We start from the raw sequence: 20,255 nt of genomic DNA on the forward strand, positions 1-20,255 counted from the left end.
GGTGATGACTGAATCCTGCAGAAACCCAGTGACTGCAAGTAGGCGTGCTCTCACCTGCTTCGAGCCAAATGCCAGGTTTGCAGCAGGGCATCCCTAGGCCCCCAGGAGAGTGCTCTCTTTTTGGTGATCAGAGCACAGATTGACACTTTGCAGGCATTTTCTGCTGCCGCAGCAGCACTCTTTGGAAGTTCTCACATTTGAGCAAAACTGCTATTCTTGAGATGTCTAGCACCACTAATGTGGGCCAAGAATCAAAACGTTTGCCCAGACTTTGTTTTAAATTGTTGACCTGAGTTCAATTTTTAAGCATGGAGTTTTTAAAATAGAGTCGAATCATATTATTACATAAAATATGACATGCCATTTATAACTCTACCAGGGTATACCAAGCCTGAACTTGAAAACAATAAAGATGCTGTGTTTTATTTGGAAGGTTTTATTATCAAAAATATCCTATTCCTTTGAAAAAGTATGACATGCTAATGCTTAGGTATCTGTTTATTCCCTTATTAAGCTGATGTCATGACATCTTAGTAAAAACACTTCTTTTCTATGCATGCTCTTAAAAAACAAGAGTTTAGGTGGACATGTCAGTTCGTAGTTAGTTCTTCCAAAAGCACAAAAGAATCTTGTTGGGATATTTTCTGTTGCAAAGAATGATTGTTTTTCTTTAAATAACTTATTTTAAAACATAAAAATAATGTATTTTTAATGTAAATTTGAAAAATGCAGAAAAATAGAAATTAAGAAAAATGAAAGATAAACATTATGAACGTATAGTAGCATAAGGTTCTTTCCAACCTTAGTATTATGTGTAGTTTTCTTCCAGGCTTTTGGTTTACAGTATTTGGTTGAATTTGGGAGGTTTTTGCTTCTTGGTTTTGTTTTAGAGATAGGGTCTTTCGCCATCACCCAGGCTGGAGTGGTATAATCATGGCTCACTGCAACCTCAAACCGCCAGGCTCAAGAGCTCCCCCTTACCTCAGCCTCCCAAGTAACTGGGACTAGGTGCACACCACTACACCTGGGTAACTTTTTATTTATTTATTTTTTAGAGATGGAGTCTGACTATGTTTCCCAGTCTGGTCTTGAACTCCTGGACTCAGCAATCCTCCTGTTTCAGCCTCCCACAGTGCTGTGATTACAAGCATGAGCCACTGGACTGGCCTATATATATTTTTTCACATACTTGCAATTATTATGCAAGTACTTTTAGACTTTTTTCATTAGATTATATGTTTTTATGTTATTGTAAGCTATTTGTAGACACAGTTTTATTGATGACACAGTTTTCTATAAAATGGATATTACATAATCGACTTAGCTAATTTCCTGTGGTTTTAAATTTAGATTTCTTCAATTTATTAACCAAAAACAAAACAAAACAAAACACTCCAATGAACATTTATATATTGCCACTTCCCCATATCTGGAATTAATTTTTTGACATACAGTCTTAGAAATGTTACTGATCAAAATTGTAATTACATTTTTAAGAATCTTCACACACATCCTGAACCCAGTGTCTAAAACATTTTTTTTTAATTTGTAACCATTTTACAGTTTTATATCAAAGACTTCAGTGTCATGAGATTTTATCACTTTTTAAAGCTCATGTCACGTCATGGTGTAGATTCAATGTGCTTTTTAAAATGTTGAAGTTTTGTGTCTAATTTTTTAATAAGGAAAGAAGTATATGTATGTCCTTTACATAGGGTCTGAATGTTTTCTTAAAATTGATGTGATCACTGTATTAATAATAGTAAACTTTGTCATATTTGTGTGAACATTTTTCCCAAAAGATTTTGGCTTTTTCATTTTATTTTAGTTGTCTGTATAATTATTTGTATTTTTTAAACAACAAAATATATTGATTGCTGTTGTCACTTTTAAGCTTAGGAAATCCTTTATTTAATATTTACTTCTACTTGTCTAGTTTATTGAGTGTTCCCATTTTTAATATATATATATTTGGAATATAGTTTAGGTATATGCTATAACATATAATTATACCTACTCTAACTAGCTAAATAATTATTCCAAAACAATTTACTTTTGTCCATATTGGTGTGTGGTACTTTTTTGAGTATATGTTGATTTCTCATATATTATAGATTCTGTTTTGAAATTATCTGTGTTGTCTCGATCATCTATATGTCTTTCTGTATCAGTGCCAAAATATTCTAATTATTATACCTTTCTATTATATCTCAATATTTGTTAGGGTTTGCCTGCTTCATTCTTATTCTTTTCAATCATGTTTTCAATTGATCATCTTTGAGTAAGGGCACAAGTTTGACAGTCTACCCAGTCTAATATACTGGGTCTTCCACAAATCGACTATGTGATATTGAACAACTTACATAATTTATTTTGGCCTTAATTTTTCTATCTGTAAAATGGAGATGGTCATAATAATATCCATTTTATAGGTTTATTATGAAGATCATCTGATTTAATGTATTCAGTAGTCCCCGCTTATCCATGGGAAATACATTCTGAGACCCCCAGTGAATGCCTGAAACCACAGATAGTACCAAGCCCTATATATACTATGTTTTCTCCTATGTTATCTTTTTATACCTATGATAAAGTTTAAGTTTTAAATTTGGCACAGTAAGTGATTAATAACAATAACTAGTAGTAAAATCAAGCAAATATAACAATATACTGTTCACAATTTTATGAATAGATTTGTTCTTCTCATAGATCTTGGCAACCTCAGCATACTTTTTTTTTCTTTATCAAATTGAGAACTTTCACCTTTTCACCTAAAGAAATCACTTTATGGCTTCTTTTTGGCATATCCAAATTGTCAGCAACATTTTTCTTGCCCTTTGGGGCCAGTATGAAGTAAAATAAGCTTGAACCCAAGCACTATGATACCTGTACCATGACAGTCGATCTGATAACCCAGACAGCTTCTAAGTGACTGTGGGTGGGTAGCTTAGACAGGGTAGATCCTCTGGACAAAGGGATGATTCTTGTCTTGTGTGGAGTGAAGCAGGACTGCATGAGATTTCATCACACCACTCAGAATGGCATGTACTTTAAAACTTAGGAATTGTTTATTTCTGGAATTTTCCATTTAATATTTTTGAACTGAGGTTAATTGAAGTGTCAGAAAGCAAAATTGCAGATAAGGAGGGGCTGCTGTATGTAAATTATCTAAAGGCCGTGCTTAACATACCTTTAGTAGTTGCTGAACGCTACCTCTTACCAGAATTTGGAAATAGTGATCCTGTTGTCTCCTTTCCAATCATTATATCTCATTTCTGTGTCATGTCTTACTGCATTGTCAACAATGTCTAAAACAATATTAAATAATAATTATGGTACAAGTCCTGTTCTGGATAAGAGTAAAGTCACCATGTCTCTCCCATTGAATGCAACTGAAAAACCTGGATAGAATGTATGAAACAACTTTTCGAAGACTGAAAAGTCTTTTGGGGTAGAAGACTAGAACTCAAACTACCATCAAAATGGCAAAGAGTTTACTTTCTTTCCTCCAGCATCTCCCAGACTCAGCTCAAAAGGACATTGGTGCCAACAGAGACACCCTAAGGAGAATCCCCTTATTTCTGACTCAAAGAGCAAAAAGGAGTCTCTTAATGCTCAGAGAAAGAATAAAACCCACCATTTCTCTCTTTTTTCCTTTTCTCTGTTCTTTGAAGAAGGAGAACGTTCCCCTCCAATCCTTCAATCAAAGGAACTGTGCTTCTAAGAACCTGGGGCAAGTACCTGATGGTTTCATTTTCTTTCTCTCTCTCCATTTTCCTACCACTTGGACACAGACCCAGTGTAATCACAAGAAATATGCCATAGCAGCAGAATAAATAAAGTCTCAGATTATTTGAAAGCCTCAGGGAACGAAAAAGGACTATGTTGCAGAGATATTGCAGAAAAGGAGCATAGGAAGGCAATCACTTAAAGTTGTGTATGAACTCCTGGGCCCACCCCCAAATTGTGTGTGCATAGTTCTGACCCTAAGCATCATTCATGCATCAGTCCTTGAGAACTGAACTATGAGAACGACCACTGGATGAAGATCACACTGGACACAGGAAGGTGCAAATGCAAGACAGATGTAAACAGCACTCCAAAAGCTTTGAAATCGTAAACAATTAAATTCACATTGGAATCACAACCCATAGATAAGGTTGGTCAGAACCAGCAGCCTGAACCCAACCAGGGTTCAGGTTGAACCCAGGTGTGAACACCTGCTGGCACCTTGATCTTGGACTTCCCAACCTCCAGAACTGTGAGACATAAATTTCATTTTTTTTTTTTAGTGTTTTTAATTTGTTTTGTGTTTTAAATTTATTTTTCAGTCTCAATATATTACCACATTGTAAATTTTTGTTGTTTATAAGCTACCCAGTCTATGGAATTTGGTTATAGCAGCCCAAACAGGGAAAGACACCAATATATCCAAAATATTAGTTCAGCATATAATCAATATTTTTAAATGTTAATGAGATTTTTTTGTTTTTTGTTTTTTGTTTTTTTTTTTGCTTTCTATTAAGTCTTCAAAATCCAGTGTGCATTTTGTACTTACAGCACAGTTCAATTCAGGCATTAGATTTTCATCACAAATACCTGATATATATTTAGATTTCATAAAATTTACAATTGAAAAAAGTGGTTTCACATACTCAAGTTGTTCCAAACATACCTACAAGTTTTCCAGTCAGTGAATCAAGTATCAATTTAAGTTCATAAATTGAGGGGCCTAGGTGATGTGTTCCTGGTCTAATCATTTGTGGCTCTACTTTTTGTTAAATTATATGATTCATTGTTCTTAAGCATTATCTTCCTATAGGTAAGATAGTGTGAAGGCAGTGTCTTGGTGTAGATAAGATGGTTTCCTTGTGTCTACAAAGATGAGAAGAGAACCCAATGGGATGCAGAATAGCTGGAGAAAGAAGGAAGATGGACCTATTGGGTCCAATCCACACTATTCGAGTGATGAGTGCACTAAAATCCCAGACTTCACCACTATGCAATACATCCACGTAACAAAGCTGTACTTATACCCCTTGAATGTATTTAAAAAAAAAAAAAAAAAAAAACTTTTAATTTAAAAAAGGATAAAGATAGAAGATGCTAAGAACTGTTTTTAGAAAGACAGATAAGAGGGAAGAGAGTTGCTGTCAACCTTGAACACTGTCAAGAATTTGAGAAGGATAAACCAGCCTGGCCTCCCTCGGTGTCATGTGACCAAGAACTGTTACTGAGAAACATCACTGCTGTCCCTGTAGGTTTAATATAAAAAGTGACTGAAAGACCAGATCTGAGTACTGTTCTTGATACTAAAAGGCAGATATATCAGGAAGAGGAAAGGAATTTATTACCAGTGTCAAAGACCAAGACTGCAATAATCCACAGCAGGGGGAAAAACATTAATCCATACCATGCTGAAATTGTTTTCTTATGCCCTTAAAAAGCAGAAGGGCAGAGCGGACAAATAGCAGTGAGCAATTTACTAGTTGTCTCAGGTAGATTCTTTAAGGTTACAAGGAGCAGAGAGATGTGTAGTTTACCTTAGTTGAAGAAAGTTTAAAGTTAAATAGAGAAAAGAGGAGGGACATGTCCCCATTTCTGCATAGAAATCTCATGGAACAGGAAAGCCATTGAGGATGCAGCTGTAATTTCAGAGACCCTCTGGACACACAGGTGCAGTCATCCACTCAAGTTGTTATCCACTCATCAAGCTGTATCCATTTCTTCTTCTATTTTTTTTTTTTTTTTTTTGATACAGAGTCTTGCTCCATTGTCCAGGCTAGAGTGGCAAGATCTCGGCTCACTGTAACCTCTGCCTCCCAGGTTCAAGCGATTCTCCTGCCTCAGTCTCCTGAGTAGCTAGGATTACAGGCATGTGCCACCACACCCAGCTAATCTTTGTGTTTTTAGTAAAGACGGGGTTTCACCATGTTGGCCAGGCTGGTCTTGAACTCCTGACCTCAGGTGATCTGCCCACCTCGGCCTCCCAAAGTGCTGGGATTACAGGCATGAGCCACAAGGCCCGGCCTAGTATCCATTTTTTCTGAACCTGTGCTCCACCATTTTGGGGCTAAGCTACATTCTGCTTCTGCTTCTACTTATTTGTGCTACTATAACTTACTATCTAGCTAATCTGCCCAGTGTGTCCCATATTCAGTCTCACTAAAAACCAGGGTGTGATTGGTTTTACTGGTCACCACTGAGACAGGGCAGCCTTACTGACATATCTGGCCTCCCCCTCTGCTAGCAGCAAACCTTTTGATTGGGAGCTCATTCCTGATAAAAAACAAAACAAAACAACAGTTCCGACCAGGACAGCAGGATCATATGGTGCCAGGCATCTGACCTAGAGATCCATCAGTTTTATCAGAAGGGAGTTGTGGGCATGGCAGACACTCAATGAATCATGGACTTCTCAGCTGATTTAGGGTCAAGTCTGTAACTCAACTCTGTAAAAATGAATGTGCATGTTTATTATCTACAGTGTTAGACTGGACTTAAATCTACCTAATCTAGATAAAAACGTGAGAGGAAAAAAAAAAACCCAGTAATAAATAGGATAAATAGAATTAAGTTGATCAAAAAGTTTTCTTACAAGAAGGATTTTGTGTTTATTCATATGTTCATTCCAATCTTAAAAGCGTTTTTCAATATTCAATGAGGGGCTACCTTTTCAATGTTTGATTCTCATTTTAAATTATCTAAAACACATTAGCAATTCAGAAGCTTTTCATTGATTAACATTTGGAAACTGAGCAAAAGAATATTTAGATATTATCTTGTAGAGCAAAGGGCAGAGGGAAATAGAAGAGCAGATATTGAGCAAAAATTAATGTAGAGTGAACTCTGCTAACGGAAGAAGGGATGCACGTTTTAAAATGTGTTTATAAGGCACACACATCTGCTTTGCCCTCGTGCTTTCATGGTTGATTGCAAAGACAAGAGGGGTAACTATTATTGACTTAATTTCGTGATTCCTGCAAATTCCCAAAGGGAAAGCAATCTAACATGACTAATTTTTTAAAGAAATTAGAGAATCCTGCTATAAGGACCACCGACTTGAAGCAGGATACGCAATCAGTACCTTTGCTGAACAGATAGGAAGGAGATGATACATTTTTAAAACATGCCTTTTTATAGATCTGAACTTGAAATGGCAGGATCTGGAGTACAATGGCAGATCAAATATCTTTGGGACAATTTCCTATGCTCCTGCTATTTTTAGGTGTTTTACCCTGGCTTCTTCCTTAAGTCCCCCTAGTCTGCTTTTTATTGTTCTCCAAGTTACTCAGTATCTCTGCTTTTCTCCTGTTAGCCCCACCTCTATCCCTCCCCTCACATTCTTGATAATTTGTATATCCTGCTTCTCTGTCCAGTTTTCCAATCCTAGACAAAGAGTTATTTACAACTGCCAAATGGTCACAATGGTTTTGTAAACAGGGCATTTATTTGAGTTAATGATTATCATCTTATTTGGGTTTTCATTATAGATCAAAGAACACTTTGGAATTTGATTTATGATGAGATTGAAATTCTTAGAGGTCCTGTTTGGGGGTTGCACAGAGAGAAGAATGCAAACAAAGTCTTCCTAGACAGGGGCCGGCTCTTATAAGACACCTCCTCTGTGGTTCATACTTGTTATACCTCTGACCCGTTTCCCGCGGTCACATAAATAGGTCTTGAATTGCTCGAAAATCGGGATAACAATTTTAAGCAATCTGGTCAAGGACAACTTGTTCTTTTCCTTCTTGTCTGTTTCACTCTGACTTGGAGACGCTGCTCACAAACACATCCAGGTGTTGCTTATTGGAGATTAGTCAGAAGCTTAAATTATAACTAAGCATTGTATGCACCTGTGCATTTGGACCTCTTACAAGAGCTAGTCTGATAGTTAATTGTTATCAAAGAATCATATAAATCAAACTTCAAGAAAGTCAAAGCCAGAAAATGAGTGTTTACTGAGCGTATCAGTCAGGGTTCTCTAAAGGGACAGAACTAATAGGATAGATGTATATCTGAAGGGAAGTTTGTTACAGAGTATTGATGCACCGGATCACAAGGTGAAGTCCCACAACAGGCCATCTCCAAGCTGAGGAGCAGAGAAGCCAGTCTGAGTCCCAAAACCTGAAAAGTAGGGAAGCTGACAGTGCAGCCTTCATTCGGTGGCCGAAGACCCAAGAGCCCCTGGAAAACCACTGGTGTTAAGTCCAAGAGTCCAAAAGCTGAAAAACTTGGAGTCTGATGTTTGAGGGCAAGAAGCATTGAGCATGGAAGAAAGATGAAGGCCAGAAGACTCAACAATCAAGTCCTTCTATGCTCTTCTGCCTGCTTTATTCTAGCCATGCTGCTAGCTGATTAGATGGTGCCCATCCAGGTTGAGGGTGGGTCTGCCTCTCCCAAGTCCACTGACTCAAATGTTAATCTCCTTTGGCAACACTCTCACAGACATACCCAGGAACAATACTTTTCATCCTTCAATCCAGTCAAGTTGACACTCAATATTAACCGTCACACTGAGTAACCAGCCAAATAATTTCTTTTTTGGCTTTGTAAGAAACTTCACATGTACCTGATAAAAGGGAAAAAAGAACCTACTTGTAGTAAGGATCAACCGCTTCATATTGAATTAATCACATTTGCTCAGAAAGATACAAAAGGGTTACATAAATAATCTCCTTGCATGCTTTTCTTTGTATTTTTTTAGTTTCCCTCAAAGCATTTGGTCACCTGAAGAACCTTCAGAAGTTGCCATTCTAAGTTTTTAAGTCATATGAAGTATATGAAGAAATATTCTCTTGATAAAGTTATTTTTGTTATTTAATATCTGGAAGAGAATCCAGGCACCAGAGCCATCAACTTGATCTGTAGAGAAACTGAGTCCTTAATTGGACACAATTTAATTATCATCAAGCATTCGTTAAGACCCTGATTGAAATGTCCAACAAGCCAGCCTGGGTAACATGGTGAAACCCTAGCTCTACAAAAAACACCAAAATTAGCCAGGTATGGTGGAACGCGCCTGTAGTCCCAGCTCAGGAGACGGAGGTAGGAGGTTCACTTGAGCCCAGAAGGTCAAGGCTGCAGTGAGCGGTGATCGCACCACCGCACACAAGCCGAAACGACACAGAGAGACCTTGTCTTGAAAAGATAAAAGAAATGTCCAAGAAGAATGCAATAGGCTCACCCGTTGTCTGCTGTACTGATGGAAGGAGACAGGCTAGGACAATCCACCTTTCCACCTCCCAAATGTCCCTCTATCCCATCTCCCAAAAATGGAGAGACAAAGTAGTCACAAAACCAAAGAGAAAAGGAAAGTCAAAAAGAAAGTCAAAGAGAAAGTGTCTTGGAAAATATTTGGTGCTTCCAGAGGGATTTGAGCGTTGCTCCTATCTTCAACATCATGCTCTGTTACTCGCACATTTCAGTGTTCCTAAGAATCACTTAGGGAACATGTTTTTGTTTTTGTTAAAAAGAAAAAAAAAAAAAAAAAAAAAAAAAAAAAAAGGGCCGGGCGCGGTGGCTCACACCTGTAATCCCAGTGATTTGGGAGGCCAAGGCAGGCGGATCACGAGGTCAGGAGATCGAGACCATCCTGGGGAACACGGTGAAACCCCGTCTCTACTGAAAATACAAAAAAATTAGCCGGGCGTGGTGACGGGCACCTGTAGTCCCAGCTTCTAGGGAGGCTGAGGCAGGAGAATGGCGTTAACCCGGGAGGCGGCGGAGCTTGCAGTGGGCGGAGCTTGCAGTGAGTGGAGATCGTGCCACTGCACTCCAGCCTGGGCGACAGAGAGAGACTCCGTCTCAAAAAAAAAAAAAAAAAAAAAAGTTCCCAGAGATTCTGATTCCAATTCAAAATTCAAATGATTTGGTGAGGCCCCAGGATTTGCAGTTTTAATTACCCTTTCTCTGTGAATCTGGAATGCTGTGGCTAATAGCTTCTGCTGGTTGATAAATACAGAACACATTGTTCTTTTCTACCATGTTTTCATTGCAGACATCAAAGAAGTCCTCTTATTTTCTTTTGACAGTTTGAAAATGTAATATTTTTATTTTTGCAGTTCAGTGGGGACAAGGGAGAGTGAAGAGCAGATTCTCTTTATTTCCCTAAACACATTTTGTTTCATAGGAAAAGAAAAACTCTTTAAAGTGATCTATATTGTCAGTGCTTAGAGAGCCTCTCCTAACCTTGAAAGCACCACTTTGAGAATTCTTTGAAGAAGCCAGTTAATATATCTGAGTTTTAGAGAGTAGATTGTCCAACAGATGTGCTATGTCTAAATTGTGGTAAAATAGCCACAATGTCAGAAATGTTTGCTGAGTAAAATCATTTAGTAATTTGAAAAATGAACTTTTGGCCAGGCACGGTGGCTCATGCCTGTAATCCCAACACTTTGGGAGGCTGAGGCGGGCGAATCATCTGAGGTCAGGAGTTTGAGACCAGCCTGGTCAACATGACGAAACCCCATCTCCACTAAATATACAAAATTTAGCCAGGCGTGATGGCACGTGCTTGTAATCCCAGCTACTCAGGAGGCTGAGGCAGGAGAATGGCTTCAACCTGGGAGGCAGAGGTTGCAGTGAGCTAAGATCATTCCACTGCACTCCAGCCTGGGCAACAAAGTGATATTCTGTCTCCAAAAAAAAGAAAAGAAAAAAAAAGAAAAGCAAAAGAAAAGAAAAGAAAAATGAACTTTCTACTTTGTACCTAGATTCACATTTTCAATTATGTACTTCAGAAAATTCAAAATAAAAGCTATTATACTTAGTGCATGTATTACCAGACCACTGCTTTTTAAAATATAAGGTTAGAATTTTAAGTATGGTCACTTTTGAGCATACAAGTCCAAAAGAGGCAAAAGGTTTTTTTCTCCTGTTTTCTAAAAATAAGTTGCCTTTGAATAAAAGCCATATATGGATATTTATCCCTAAAGGAGACTTTTTTTTTCTTGGTTTTAAATTACTGAAACTATTTTGCATTCTTAAGTACTGCATTCATTACTATGAATAGATTTAAAATTTTTCTTGCACAAATTGAACTGAGTTTTATAGAACACTTATGTAGTATTATGTAGAAGAATTGCTACTTCTGATGCTCATCTTTTACATGTAAATAGAAAGATACAGTTTTGTAAAGCTAAAAAAAAAAAAAAAAAAAAAAAAAACCTAAAGTTAAGCTTAGTGGTTTTTTTCCATTTACTTATTATTGATATGGTTTGAATGTTTGTTCCCTCCAAATCTCATGTTGAAATGTAGCCCCCAATGTTGGAGGTGGAGCCTGGTGTTTGGGTCATGAGGGTGGATCCCTCATGAATGGTTTGGCGCTATTTCCATGGCAATGATTGATTGAGTTCTCACTGTAAGTTCCTGCAGGAGTTGGTTGTTCAAGGGAGCTTGACACTGCCCCCTCACTCTCTTCTTGCTCCCTCTCTCGTCATGTGATATGCTGGCTTCCCCTGTGCCTTCCACCTTGATTGTAAGCTTCCTGAGGCCTCACAAGAAGCTGGACAGATACTGGTGCCATGCTTGTACAGTTTGCAGAACCATGACCCAAATAAGCCCTCTGTTTTTTTTTCAAATTACCCAGTCTCAAATATTCCTTTATAGCAATGCAAAATGGACTAACACACATCTTTAATTGTTTTGGGGAAAGATAGATGTATATTATTTTTTAATCTGAATATATGTTTCTGTTTCTATACAGATCTTAATCCATGTTATATATCTGAGCCTCAGATCTTAATCCATGTTACATATCTTAAAATGATATGGAAACTTCTGTAAGTTTTTCACTCTTTGTTGACAACAGATAAGCTCATTCTGTGTTGAGATGAGAATCTTGGTGTTGGCCTGGCCTCTGCTTACTGCCCGACATCCCATTCCCTATGGAATCATAGTTAAAGTTTCCTGAATTTTACAGAAATATGATATGAATTATTTGATAGAACTGACAGTTTATAAAAGAATATAATATTAACAATTTTTTTTCTACCTCAAGAACAGTATTTTTTTTTTTTTAAGGCAGAATCTCACTCTGTCACCCAGGCCGAAAATGCAGTGGCACGATCTCTGCTCCCTGTAACCTCTGCCTCCTGGGTTTAAGCAATTCTCCTGCCTCAGCCTCCCAAGTAGCTGGGATTACAGGTGTTTGCCACCATGCCTGGCTAATTTTTTTTGTACTTTTAGTAGAGACGGGTTTCACCCATGTTGACCAGGCTGGTCTTGAACTCCTGACCTCAAGGGATTCACCCACCTCAGCCTCCCAAAGTGTTGGGATTACAGGCTTGAGTTTCCATGCCTGGCCCTATTTTATTTTTTAATGTAAGAAAATAGAGGCAGCTTGTTCATAAACAAACACTGAATGTTGTTTGTGTGCATCTGAAGTGTCTAGAAATAAGAAAAAAATTTTAGACAAATTTTTATTTTTAATAAAACTAAAAATGGGAGAAGGATGAAGAGAAGTTAAGGGGTGCACAAATACAGTTAGCTAGAAGGAATAAGATCTAGTAATAGTACAAAAGAGAAGTTATAGTAAATAATTTATATATATTTCAAAATAGCTAGAAGAAATATTTGTGATGTTCCCAACACAAAAGAGATAAATATTTGAGGTGATGTATATCCCAGTTACCCTGACTTAGTCCTTACACATTGTATACGTATATCAAAATATCACAATACCCCCAAAATAAGTGCAACTATTATATAGCAAGTTTTTTTCTTTTAAAAAAGAAGCAGTAAGAACCAGAAGACAATAAAATGATATAAAATTGTGCCAGATGTGAAAGGAAAAACAATAAAGCTTAAAACAGAACTAAAAGATGCTCTGTATTTTTTTTTTTTTCTTTTTCTTTTTTTGAGACGGAGTTAAACTTTTGTTGCCCAGGCTGGAGTGCAATGGTGTGATCTCAGCTTACTGCAACCTCTGCCTCCTGGGTTCAAGTGATTCTCCTGCCTCAGCCTCCCGAGTAGCTGGAAATACAGGTGCATGCCACCATGCCTGCATAATTTTGTATTTTTAGTAGAGATGGGGTTTCACCATGTTGGCCAGGCTGGTCTTGAACTCCTGACCTCATGATCCGCCCACCTCCGCCTCCTAAAGTGCTGGGATTACTGGTGTGAGCCACTGTACCTGGCTTGTTAGAAGGCAGTAAGACCTTGTCACCAGTGCGTCCATATTTAAAAAGACGCCCATCATTGAGAATCCGTTTAAGAGAATGATCATCTTACCTTCATACCTCCAGAGACTGGTCTGATTCTGTCTCACTGTGGAGTGTTGGCCGTACCAGAGAAAGTCTGCAGGAGCAGAAGAGTTTGTTTTGAAGCCATCGTGGAGGAGTCCTAATTTCCAAGCCTACCATTCCCTCCCTCCCTTCTATTATTTCAATTGTCCCGATAGAGTTTAAGTATTAGAGCTCTCACTTGTCAGGCCAGAAATCAAAATAAATTGGCTTGGAGAAGCAGGTTATAGATAATCCATTCGATATGCAGTAAAATAGCCAAGGACACATCAGCATCAGGCATGGCTGTTTCCGGGATCCCTGAAGTCCTCATTAGGAATCTCCCCTCCTCCCGCCATCTCTAGCTTCTGTGTGGCTTCATTCTCAGTAGCTGAATTATCTGACAGAGCTGAAGTTCATTAAAGAGCATGATTTTCCCATGACAGTCTCGATCACTAGAACTGAAGAGGGTTAGTTATCCTTCTCCAGGGGGTACTGAGGCAACATGCTCCTGGATGTCATCCTTGAAAATTCCAGTTCACACCTGAAATGGAAGGGCATGTTATCCAAAGTGGCCAGGAGTAGGACACGCCTGAGAGTGAGACTTAGGGGGCTAGAGAAGCTGAAATCTGACTCGCGTTCTGGGAGACAAAGCTGGAGGAACAGAGGCCAGGTGTGCTAGGAGCTGAGCAGGGAAGGATGGTAGAGTCAGGGGCGGGAGGCACATCTGAGCCAATTGCTGCGAGTTAAGTATAGGAATGTGCGCTTCTCCTATTGTTCATTTGCATTTTGGTTGTGGAAGGTTGGGGAAGAACTTATTAAACCCAGATATCACATGCTTCATTTCATAGTAGTTGGGCTGCTTGGACTGTATTTCACATATTTTATCTTATTGAATCTTTATTTTAAAGATTTAGAGTTAGCCACTGTCGTGATTAAGGATAAGGAGACTGAGGCGTTAAGAGACTAAGAAACTAACCCACGGGCTCTTATGCTGGGCAGGCAAAGAATCTGACCAGAGGAGAGATTTTCCTGGAGTTCATTCATTGAATATCTATCATGCATCGGGCATGGTTCAAGGTTCTATGATAGGTGCTGGAAGAAGGATGTTCCAGCCACACCACACACGGTGTTGTAGTCTAGGTGTGTGTGCTTCAGAGTTGATTTGTAAGAATTCAGAAGAACTTGAGGTCTCTCTGGAGAAAGAATGCTCTCTGAGCTCAAGAAAGAGTTGGCCATCTTCCTCCCTGCTGAAATCCCTCCCCGAATTGTGCTGAGTGTTAACATGGAAGTCCCCTTGCTAGATGCACCGCTGGCTCTTCATGTTACTTTATTAGAGAATCGTAGCCTTTTACAGCTACATAGACTTAGGGGGAGGATTTAACCAATCCCCTCATTTTACAGTTTAGAGAACTGAGGGCCAGATGGGATGAGTGGTTTACCCAAAATCACACAGCTGGTTAGGATAGAGCTATGATATTAATCTCATCTAATTCCAAATCCTATCTATGCTCTATCCACACTCTTCCCAGCCATTTAGGTTTCATGTTTGAATATCCAAAGGTAAGTTTCTTGCTGTTAACCAGAGTAGTTAAGTTTTGTGACCATAGGTCAGACCTAACTAACATTCTAGTTTTCCTTCCTCACTTCCCTCCTCCCTCCCTGCATGGCTCTCCTTCTTTTTAGCCTCCACTATCTTAAGAATGCTTTGGTTCTTAGATATGGGCAATAACCTCTCTCTTTTTCTGTAGCTCAGCATTTAGTATTCATGCAGCGAGCGTATGATTTTTTCCTGATGTGGTTTTATGTATTTTAAACTCTGGTTTGACTAGTCTACATTTGCTGTAAATGCCCAGATTGCAAATGGTAGCAACGTGCTATAAAAATAAAATGTTCTTATTGTAGTAAATATCCACAGATACAGAATGAGCGCCTGTTTCATCTCCATTTCCTTTCCTTCTCATTTACTGGCTAAGTACTTAGCCTTTTAAAAACCTTTCCATGCGAATCAGTATGTAAAATATTTGTTATATGTCCAAACTGAAAGTTAATGAATTACAAAATATTCTTACTTTGTGAAATAGCATTTTATCTCTTTATGCATGAAGTACACAGAAAGAGGCAGTGGCTTTAAGTGTGATGATGGTCTTGACAAAGCAGAGATTATGCTACTTCTGTGAGATTTCTAAATCTCCCTCTATATCCAGTAATTCTCTCTTTGGACTAAACAGGGCAGAACATATTACATCTTTTCTATCCGTTGTCTAACACTTAAACAAACTTTACTATCTTGTACTTTCTGTTCCCTTAAAAAAAATAAAATTCTTTGTAAAGAAAGATTGTGCTGATTTATTTTAAAAGCAACACTAAATCTTTCACTATAAAGGGAAAACTCTAAGGTTGAATTTTTTTCTTACTAAAAACAATCTGCTCCTAGATATGGTGGAATGCTTGCTTTAATAAGGAATACATAAGTCTCAAATGACTAATATAGAAGAGCAACAAAATCCACTCATTCTGAAGTTAAGAATAAATGTAATAACAGTCTTGTATGCAACAAAATCCTAGAAAGTCTACAAGAAGAACCTATTCAGAACAGTGCCTGCTGGGTGCAAATCCTCTGTTCTCCAGCTTTAGAACCTACTGTCAAATTCATGAACTACTAGCCTTAGGTCAGTTTGCCCATCACAGGACTTCTATCCTTTTTACCATAAAGTCTGACTGTGGGGTTGTCTGTTTTGCTCCTGGGTTGATTGGCTACAGCTGGTCTTGGAAGCAAACATCCCTTCCTATAACATTAAGGGTTGCAAATTCCTACACCCTAGGATTCACCAACAGCTGAGATAGCAGCCGGGAAGGGTTAGTTTATACTTTTGAGGGTAAGAACACCACTTGTGGTTATGTCTGTCTGGAATCTTATTCTGTGTTTTCGAGAGACATTTAACTCTAAACATTGGAAGTAATAAAAACATGTTCTGTGGTTACATGGTACCATATGTCTTTCAGAAGGCACTTGGAGCTTTACACATTTGATCTAACTCATTTTTATTTCACCTTGGTTTTCAGAAGGTACCTTGTGTAACTTCGATCTTAATAACGTACACATACACATAATTTATAGAGAGCCGGAGACTGAGCCACTAAGGTTTTAAGTAGCCTATTATAATCCAGTCAAGGCTGAGAGTTGAATGAATTCCACTGACCTGTATATTGTTCTGAAACTTCTGTTATCTCTTTGCTAGATCACTGCCTTCTCATTAAATGCATTGTTATTGAATTACAGTAATAGAAGTTTCAGGACTTTGAAAGCAGTTAGCCTATGTGTCACTGCTGGGCCAGTGACTTCTTAGTTTATGATATATGGCTTCTCATCAAAGCCTTAGTTTGTTCATCTTTTTGGTATTTTTTAAAAAGATAATTCCCCCGGGTTTATGCCTGTAATCTCAGCACTTTGGGAGGGTGAGGCAGGAGGATCACTTGAGCCCAGGAGTTCAAGACCAATCTGGTCAACAGAGTAAGACTCTGTCGCTACAAAAAATAATTAAAAAAAAAATTAGCCAGACATGGTGACACATGCCTGTGTCCCAGCTTCTCAGGAGGCTGAGGTATGAGGGTGGCTTGAGCGTAGGATTTCAAGGCTGCAGTGAGCTGTGATCATGCTGCTGCACTCCAGCCTAGCTGACAGAGTAAGACTCTGTCTAAAAGAAAATACAAATAATAGGCCGGGCGTGGTGGCTCATGCCTGTAATCCCAGCACTTTGGGAGGCTGAGACAGGTGGATCACGAGGTCAAGAAATCAAGACCATCCTGGCTAACATGGTGAAACCCCGTCTCTACTAAAAATACAAAAAATTAGCCGAGCGTGTTGGTGGGCACCTGTAGTCCCAGCTACTCAGGAGGCTGAGGCAGGGAATGGCGTGAACCCAGGAGGCAGAGCTTGCAGTGAGCCGAGATTGTGCCACTGCACTCCAGCCTGGGGGACAGTGCGAGACTCCTTTTAAAAATAAAAAAATAAAATATAAAAATAATAATAATAATGAAGAGAATAATTTCTACTTCCTGACTTATTGGAAGGATTAAATAAGATAATATAAAAGCACTTACTGTACTGTGTGATGCCGCGTACATGAAGTACCTGGAGTAGCCAGATTCATACAGATAGAAAGTAGAGGGGAGAGGCCGGGCATGATGACTCACACCTGTAATCCCAGCACTTTGGGAGGCCGAGGCAAGTGGATCACCTGAGGTCAGGAGTTTGAGACCATCCTGGTCAATATGGTGAAATCCCGTTTCTACTAAAAAAATACAAAAATGAGCTGGGCATGGTTGTGTGTGCCTGTAGTCCCAGCTACTTGGGAGGCTGAGGCAGGAGAATTCCTTTAACCTGGGAGGCAGAGGTTGCAGTGAGCTGAGATTGTGCCATTGCACTCCAGCCTGGGCAACAGAGTGAGACTCCACGTCAAAAAAAAAGGAAAGTAGAGGGGTGGTAGCCAGGTGGCTGGGGAAAAGGGAATGGGGAGTTAGTGTTTAAAGCATACGGAGTTCCAGTGTTGCAAGATAAAAAGAGTTCTGGAGATGGGTGATGGTGATGGTTGCAGATCAGGGTGAAAGTACTTAATGCCACTGCACTGTACGCTTAAAAATGATTACGATGATAAATGTTATGGTACGTGTATTTTACCACAATAATTTTTTTAAAACACTTAGTGCACTCCCAAACAATTCCTGTTAACCTGCTCCTGCCTCCCTTCCTAATCTTCCTTTTTGCCCTTGACAAATGGCTGTGAGTAATTGGAGATAGGATCAGGGGTTATCTGAAACTCTCTGAGCTGGGCAACTTGGATAGATCCACAGAACCCTAGTTAGTGGTGCTGGATCCACAGTTTCAAAATGACAAGTACTTAGAGAACATCTAAGTTCCACATATTCATATTATACACAAGAAAACTGAGGTCTGGAGGAATTGAATGATTTGCCTAAAATGACACAGCAAATCAATGGCAGAGCTGGAACCAAGACCCAAGATTACTAATTTTGAGTCCAATTTGCTTCTCAAAAAATGTTGGGGGCTAGGCGCAGTGGCTCACGCCTATAATCCCAGCACTTTGGGAGGCCAAGGTGGGTGGATCACCTGAGGTCAGGAGTTCAAGACCAGCCTGGCTAACATGACGAAACCCTGTCTCTACTAAAAAATACAAAAATTAGCTGGGCTCGGTGGTGGGCACCTGTAATCCCAGCTACTCGGGAGGCTGAGTCAGGGAGAATTGCTTGAACATGGGAGGTGGAAGTTGCAGTGAGCCAAGATCAAGCCACTACAAGCTAGCCTGGGCGATACAGTGAGACTCTATCTTGGAAAAAAAAAAAAAATGTTGGGTTTGCAACTATCTCTGGGCAACATTTGGGCCACTCTGTGACCTAAAGTTGAGCTAAGAGTTTTCGTTATTCTGATTAGATAACTTTAGAGACTGGGAAATAAAATATTCCCTTGACAAGCAGTTGTTTGAAATAGCTTATTTGAAGTATAAATGCACATATTTATACCTTTAGTAACTGCACACATTTAAATTTTCCTGTGTGATAAACCTCAACATATGTATATACCGTGAAACTATCACCACAGTCAAAATAATGACAAATCCATCACCAATTTGTAATGTTTTTCTCCATTATACCTCATCACCAGGCCATCAGCCAATCTGTGTTCTGTCACTAGAAATTAGCTTGCATTTTCTAGAGTAAATGGTATCATACATACTCCATTTTTGTCTCCCTTTTTCAACCAGCGTAATTATTTTGAGATTCATCTATATTTTTGTGTGTATCAATAATTCATTTCTTATTTACTGTTGAGTGGTAGCCTATTATTTGGATATGCCATGATCTGTTTATCCATTTAACTGTTGATGTATATTTGGTTTGCTTCCAGTTTGGGGCTATTGCAAATAAAGTCAACATGAACATTCACATAAAGTTTCTGTATGGAGATAGAATTCTATATTAACCATGCGTTTCTAATATTTTGACATTTGAAACCTTACTGATCTTAGAGACACTGCCTCTCCCAGGGTAAACTAGTTCCTAAAGGTAATAAGACTTACCTGCCAACATCACTTGTATTTGTAAACTAACCAATCCAGAGTCCGGAATCCCTCACTGCTCTTTGATCAGACTCTTACACTCTGGGCCACTATCCACCTGCCCTATCATCCCAGGGCTGAGTACCAGAAAACTAGGGGCAATCTGTACATCCTGGAGCTGGTTGAAACTATTCAAACTAGCCAGTCCTAAGCTCATTTATTCTTCTTATCCTGCCTCACACATTCCTTCCTGCAGAAACCACATAAAGGCTCATGTTTTCCCCTGGCTCTCTTTACCCGGGACTGACCTTGTGCTTGCTCATATGGCCTCTTTGTGTGCCATGCCTCCCATTTCTAGGGAACTGTGAGTAAAATGACTTCCTTCACAGGTATCTCTTAATGTACCTGATTAAAGCACATCTCAAGTACACTTTTAAGTACTCATTTTTCTTGAATAAATCCTAGGAGTGGAATTGCTGGATCATATAGTAAGTATGTGTTTCAGTTTTTAAGAAACTACCAAACTGTTGTCCAAAGTGCTTGTCCATTTCACATTCTTAGCAATAGCATATGAAAGTACCAGTTGTTCCACTTCCTTACCACCCTTTGGTATGACTGGTCTTTTTAATTTTAGCCATTCTAAGAGCTACAGTCTCATTAATTTGCATGTCCCTGATGAACAATTTTGTTGAATATATTTTGTGTGCTAATTTGCCATCCTTTTATCTTTCAGATGTATCCATAGAAATCCCTTGTATACTTCTTTATTGGGTTGTTTGTTTTCTTATTGTTGAAATTCAGAAGTTCTTTCTGTATTCTAGATACAAGTCCTTTATCAGATGTGTGTTTTGCAAAGAATTTTCCCCAGTCTCTGGCTTGTCTTCTTGTTCTCTTAACAGTGTCTTTTGGAGAGCAGAAGTTTTACATTTTGATGAAGCCAATTTGTTCTTTTATG

General features: G+C 38.8%; 1 protein-coding gene across 3 annotated transcripts in view; it reads left to right on the forward strand.

The window, feature by feature from the left end:
* The window catches only part of KIAA1217 (KIAA1217 ortholog), an 850,300-nt gene that overhangs the window by 437,306 nt on the left and 392,739 nt on the right, over positions 1-20,255 (forward strand). The window lies entirely within an intron of this gene.

The sequence above is a fragment of the Chlorocebus sabaeus genome, chromosome 9 (genome assembly GCF_047675955.1).
Source record: "Chlorocebus sabaeus isolate Y175 chromosome 9, mChlSab1.0.hap1, whole genome shotgun sequence".
Lineage (NCBI taxonomy): Eukaryota > Metazoa > Chordata > Mammalia > Primates > Cercopithecidae > Chlorocebus > Chlorocebus sabaeus.